The sequence below is a fragment of the Bubalus bubalis genome, chromosome 24 (genome assembly GCF_019923935.1).
Source record: "Bubalus bubalis isolate 160015118507 breed Murrah chromosome 24, NDDB_SH_1, whole genome shotgun sequence".
Lineage (NCBI taxonomy): Eukaryota > Metazoa > Chordata > Mammalia > Artiodactyla > Bovidae > Bubalus > Bubalus bubalis.
In genome coordinates this window covers 15,947,672-15,954,642 of record NC_059180.1, presented here as the reverse complement: position 1 = coordinate 15,954,642, position 6,971 = coordinate 15,947,672, and positions in this window count along the sequence as shown.

Genomic DNA, 6,971 nt, shown 5'->3' with positions numbered 1-6,971 from the left:
TGAGTTCAGAATGTTTAAAACATGTTTTGAGTCAACTTTTAAAAAATCCATTATCTTTTCAGTGAAAAAAAAAAAATCCAGTTTCCAGTGTCAATGCCCTCCTGTCAAAGGCTCTCAAGAACAAACCTATAATTGAACAAAGTTGGGTTTATTGACTCATTGCATAAGGAGACCACACAACATGTGAAACTGTGAGACATCTCAGTAAGAGATGCTGTAAACGACTTATTGTAGGACTTGAACTTGTATTAGGTTTCTGGGGAGGATTCAGGGAAATGGGCTGACTCTGATTTAGATGCTATGAAGAAGTGAGGAATAATTCTATGATTGGTATCTTAACACTTTTAATCTAAATGATAGGAAGACTAAAGCTATCACTGATAAAGAAGGAAAAGTAATTTATATTAGGCAGGATGTGGGTATTGGGTCATTTCTGTTGTTTGGATAATGTTCTTGCTTTTTGTTCGTTTACTATTTATTTATTTGGCTGTGCTGTGTCTTAGTTGTGGATCTTTTAAGTTGCAGCATGTGAACTCTTAGTTGTGGCATGTGGGATCTAGGTCCCTGACCAGGGATTGAACCCAGGCCCCCTGCATTGGAATCTCAAGAGTCTTAGTGACTGGACCACCAGTGAAGTCCCTATTCTTATTTTGACTGTGTTCAGATATAATGACATGGTGGTCTTGTTTTTGTTTTGATCCATCACAGTTGACAGAGTGGCCCTGAATCTATGACACTGGTGTTCTGTAAAATCATTTACACTTTATCAAGAGAAAACAACATCTAGCTGTGAGTTCATACTGGCTCCTATCAACACCAAGGCTGAGATGATAGTGCCAGCCAGCTCCAGGCTGTCAGAGGATGCTTTCTCTTTCTGTCTCCCTCTTGGCCAAAGGCAGATGGAGTCATGCTTCAGGATGTTAGCTTACCACCCAGCTTTTCACCATTGCAAAGATTTTATTCATCAGGAAACTGTCAAGAGAAGATCTATAGTTAGACTAAGGCTAGTCTTTCCTTCTCCTTTTGTTGCTGAATGAATTCTCAAAACCTCCGATACAACGATGGTTACACAGCAGCATTTAAAACTGTGACCAGGACTTCTCATGTGGTACAGCGGATAAGAATCGGCCTGCCAATGCAGGAGACATGGGTTCAATCCCTAGTCCGGGAAGATTCCACATGTTGAGTAACTAAGCCTGTGCACCACAACTTCTGAGCCCAAGTTCCAGGGCCCATGAGCTGCAAATACTGAGCCAGTGTGCTGCGATAAAGTAACTAAAGTCCACATGCCTAGAGCTTGCGCCCTGAAACAAGAAGCCACTGCAATGAGAAGCCTGCACACCACAACGAAGAACAGCCCCTGCTATTAGTAGTTCCAAAGTCCAGCTTGTCTTTTTTAGCAATTTAAGTTATTTATTTTTTTAGCATAGTCACAGGCTGCTCAAATTGACCTGTATTTATATAGGTGCTGCAAGCCGTGTTTGCCAAAACATGAATTTCCCTTTGGTTAATGAATTTAAATGTAAATTGGTTGTTGGGCTTCTAAGTAGCCGTTGTCATTTACAATGTCTGCTGAGGTTACAGACAAGATCTGGATCACCTTTTCCAGTAGTATGACCCCTCTCTGGCAAGTATAGCTCATACAGCATGCATGATAATGGAGTAGGTTATCCCTCCTGGGAGTTTTCTTGAATAGCCTATTCTTAAACAGTCTGCCTCATTTTGGAGATTTCTGGAGAAGTGATAGTTTAAAATACTTTAAAGGCTCTTAACAATTACCCTGAATACACAGGATAAGTTAGTGTGCAGCAGGCAGGTAAAAGCCTGTTGTCTGCATGAGAAGTTAAACCCAGGACTTCCCTGGTGGTCCAGTGGCTAAGACTCCGCCCTCCCAATGCAGGGGTCCCAGGCTCAATCCCTGGTCAGGGAACTAGATCCTACATGCTGCAACTAAGAGTTTGCACACTGCAACTAAGACCTGACACATCAAAAGAGAAAAAACACTGGACCCTACTGAGGCATCGATTGTGGTTGCTGCTGCTGCTGCTGCTGCTAAGTCACTTCAGTCGTGTCCGACTCTGTGTGACCCCATAGACGGCAGCCCACCAGGCTCCCCCGTCCCTGGGATTCTCCAGGCAAGAACACTGGAGTGGGTTGCCATTTCCTTCTCCAATGCAGGTAAGTGAAAAGTGAAAGTGAAGTCGCTCAAGTCATGTCCAACCCTTAGTGACCCCATGGACTGCAGCTTACCAGGCTCCTCCATCCATGGGATTTTCCAGGCAGGAGTACTAGAGTGGGGTGCCATTGCCTTCTCCATCGATTGTGGTTAGGAGTACTCAATTTTGGGGACCCTTGAGGTAGACAGACTCCTTGAGTGGATTACATGGTGCTTTCAAGTTAAGTTGGAGTGTCTTAGAAGAGAATAGCAAGGACAGCCCCAATCTTAATTCCTATTCCTGATAACCTAGATTTTATAAGGGAGAATCCCTTGGACAGAGAAGCCTGGTGGGCTACAGTCCATAGGTTCGAAGAGAGTCAGACACGACTGAAGTGACTGAGCACCAGCATGAGAATAATGACCTTAGCAAAAGCATTTCATTCAAGTCCAAGTTTTGTTAAGACTGAACTTTGGAATTAATTATGTGAGAAAAACTTAAGACCAGAGGGACTTGTTTCGAGTATCTACATTGTGTGGTTTGTTTGTTGTTGTTTTTTACATTGTGTGTTAGAAGTTACTACATTTTTGGTCAACAGGATTAGATGGGGAGGCAATAGTTCCAGGAATAAGGTCAATTCAGAGCAATACCTACAGTCTGAAAAATATGCACCAGACTATTTTTTCTCCTTAAGCAGCAGGAAACCACAAGAGTCAAAAGTAACAAGATGAAAATAGGTAAGACATATTAAGAAAACTTCTGGGGGACCTCCCGAGTGATCTAGTGGTTAAGAATCTGCCTTGCAAAGCAGGGGACATGGGTTTGATCCCTGCTTGAGGAGCTAAGATCCCATATGCCAAGGAACAACTAATAAGCCCTTGTGCCACAACTAGAGAGTCCATGTGCCAAAATGAAAGATCTTGCATGATGAAACTAAGACCTGATGCAGCAAATAAATTAAAATGTTTAAATTAAAAAAGAAAACAGTTAGTCAAAGAGGATGTTAAAGACAATAGGCAAGATTACTAGGAGAACAAAAGGTAAGGGAAAGGGTACTGAAGAATCAAAAAATTAGTCTTTTTCTGCAGAATCTGTTCATATGTACAGTTATCATCTTGACCTTTCATCTTGGACAGAAGCTGCCCACAGTCTTCTGTAAAAGACTGTGAAAGTAGCTTCTAGAAAATGTCTAAGAATGCTCAGTTTGAGGTCTCCCAATGGACTAGAGGCTTGGTACCCTGGGGAAAGCAATGTATGTCATTTTACTTAGGAAATATGAGCCGAAAGATCGACAACATGGGGTTTTACTGTTGTGTCAGTTATCTGTTAAAGGTCCTTTGTGTAGAGACTCAAGGGCAGTTTTTTCCTGATTCTTTTCCAGAAGACCAAATCTCCAGTTTTCAGATCATGCAGAGCTACTTAGGTGGGTGTTTTGGAGATGCTGTTTATATCTGTTGGTGATAAATCTGGAAGTAATATATGAAACATATAAATTTATAATGGGGTCAGTCGAAGATTGAAGTGATTCTCAAATGCATGAGGCAGTTAACTCAGAAAGAGATAACCTGTGGGTCCTGAGGAGAGAGAATTGATCTTATTGTCAAGGGCAATGGCAAAATTTTTGGTTTCTGCAAGTTTTTTAAGACCTATTTTTCATTTATCTTATATTTTTTGGGCTGCACTGGGTCTTCACTGTGGCGTGTGGTGGCATATGGGCTTTCTCTAGTTGTGGCATGCAGGCTTCTCTTGTTATGACACACTGGTTTGGTTGCCCCATGGCATGTGGGATCTCAGTTCCCTGATTAGGGATCAGACCCACATTCCCTGCACTGGAAGGTGGATTCTTAACCACTGGACCAGCAGGGAAGTCTTTTTCTTCAAGTTTTAAAATGTTTTATTTATTTGTTTTAGACTGCCCTGGCTCTTCACTGTTGTGTGCCAGCTTTCTCTAGTTGTAGAGAGTAGAGGGTACTGTCTAGTTTCAGTGCACAGGCTTCTCATTGCAGTGGCTTCTCTTGTGGCAGAGCCAGGCTCGAGAGCATGCGGGCTCAGTAGCTGTGGTGCACAGGCTTAGTTGCTCCATGACATGTGGAATCTTCCTGGACCAGGGATCAAACCTGTGTCCCCATCATTAACAGGTGTATTCTTAACCACTGGACAACCAGGGAAGTCCCTATGAGTTTTTTTCATTCTTTTAGTTCTATTTTTGCTGAAGATAGTGGATGATATGAACAGTGTGCTTTCCAAGTAAAGGTAAAGCTATACAGAATTTTTTTTTTTAATGATGGTATGGAAAAAATAAATTGAAATGTCTTTGTTACTGGAGAGATAAATTGAGACTTCTTTCCTCAATGCTGGAAATTTAAAAATCAAGCAATTTTCCCCCCACCAATATATCCATAACTCTCCAGTAGGAAAAAGTCTCAATCTACCCTAAGAATAAAGAAGAATATCTAAAATGTACTTATCATTCATATGGAGGTATTCAAAAGGCCTCAAGGCCTTGGTGCTCGTCCATGTTCCACCTTTGTAGACTTGCCAGGAATATGTCACTGGTTGGTAAGACATGCATTGAGAAACCCTCAGCAATACCCTTAAAATTACATCCACCTATATTAGTTCAATGTTGTCAACTTGTCTCTGCTATTTGGGCAATATCAAGACGCATTCTTGGGACTTTCCTGATAGTCCAGTGGTTAAGAATCTGCCTTACAATGCAGGAGATGTAGATTTGATCCCTGGTTGGGAAACTAAGATCCCACAGCCACTGAACAACTATGTCTGTGTGCAGCAACTAAAGATCCCACATGCCACAACTAAGACTCAACACAGCCAAACAAATTTTTAAAAATTTTAAAAAGAGAGAAAAAAAAGGAGCATTCTTGCTATACTCCATTTTTACTATGTCTTGTTGTTCAGTCTCTAAGTCATATTGACTCTGAGACCCCACCGACTGCAGCACACCAGGCTTCCCTGTCCTTTACTATCTCCCAGAGTTTGGTCAAATTCAGGTCCATTGAGTCAGTGATGGCATCCAACCATCTCGCTCCCAGTGCAAATTAAAGTCACAAATAAATGGAAAGATATTTGTGCTCCTGGATTGGAAGAATTAATATTGTTAAAATGTCCATGCTATCCAAAGCAATTTAGAGATTCAATGAACCCTAATCAAAAATTTCACTGTCATTATTCAGAGCAACAGAACAAACAATCCTAAAATTTGTATAGGGGAGTTCTCTGGTGGTCCAGTGATTAGGACTCCATGCTTCCAATGCAGGGGACATGGGTTCAACCCCTGGTTGGGGAACTAAGATCACACATGCCAAGACAGAGCCAAAAATAAATAGATAAATTTTGTATGATACCACAAAAGATCCCAAATAGCCAAAGCAATCTTGGGAAAGAAGAACACAGCTTGAGGCATCACACTTCCTGATTCCAAACTATATTGCAAAGCTATAGTAATCAAAACAGTATGGTACTAAGGAAAAAAAGAGAGTGTATATTAAAAAAAAGTGTATCTTAAAAGTCTTATCAAAAAAATGTTTTGCTCGGAGAAGGCAATGGCACCCCACTCCAGTACTCTTGCCTGGAAAATCCCATGGACGGAAGAGCCTGGTAGGCTGCAGTCTATGGGGTGGCTCAGAGTCGGACATGACTGAGCGACTTCACTTTCACTTTTCACTTTCATGCATTGGAGAAGGAAATGGCAACCCACTCCAGTATTTTTGCCTAGAGAATCCCAGGGATGGGGGAGCCTGGTGGGCTGCCGTTTCAGGGGTCGCACAGAGTCGGACACGACTGAAGTGACTTAGCAGCAGCAGCAGCAGCAGAGTCTACTGAAGGCTTGTAATGCCCTGGGGAAAATGGTTAATTTTGGTCAATGTCAACTCTTAGCACAGTAACCTATCTTCCATTCCCGAGTCCCGAGGCAGGCAGTCGTTCATGTGTTTCCAGAGTAAGTTGCACATAGCTTGCAGTGGTCAGGGCAGACAATGAGGATGCTATCTTCCAAATATTGGAGACATGTGATTGACCTTTGTTTGTTGCTTCTGATCACAGAGGTACAAAGAGGTGAGTGGCCATATCATATAGATGATACCATATAGACGTTTCTTCCTTGGAAAAGCTACATAAAGTCTGGGGAAATTTTTAGTTCTATTGATATCTAAAAGTGCAGAAAACTTTGAAAATAGCTTTTCTAATTTTTTTAATATAAGGTGACAGACATTTTTAAGATTCTAGAATAATTCTTTAACTTTAGTCTTTTAAAAATTTTAGAGACATAAATAGAAGGTGCAATATAAAATGCTAAAGATACTTAGTAATTATATAATCTCAACCAAAAATGTTACCAAGACTACTGATTTATATCAGTTCAACCTTATTAATGTCAAATATACATGGCAGTATCTAGTATGTTAAGAAAAAAACTCAAAACATCAGGAGGAATTGGTCATAATTATAAATATGCTACTGTTTAAAAATGTATATTAATATGTCTTTCTTACTGCTGGGCATATACAAATTTCATTTATTGCTTAAGAAAACCTTCTGCTTAGATATTCCTTAATTTACAACTGAGAATTTGGAAAGCTTTCTGTTTATTAGAAGACTAAATCAAAATTTATTTACATATTAAAAATAAAATTGTTTAAAAAAATGTTTTGTAATTATGTGTGGTAACAGATGTTAACTAGACTTATTATGATGATCATTTCACAATATATACAATATTGAATCACATTTTACAACATAATGAAACTAACATAATGTTATATGTCAGTTAAACTTCAATTTAAAAATTAGGGGCAG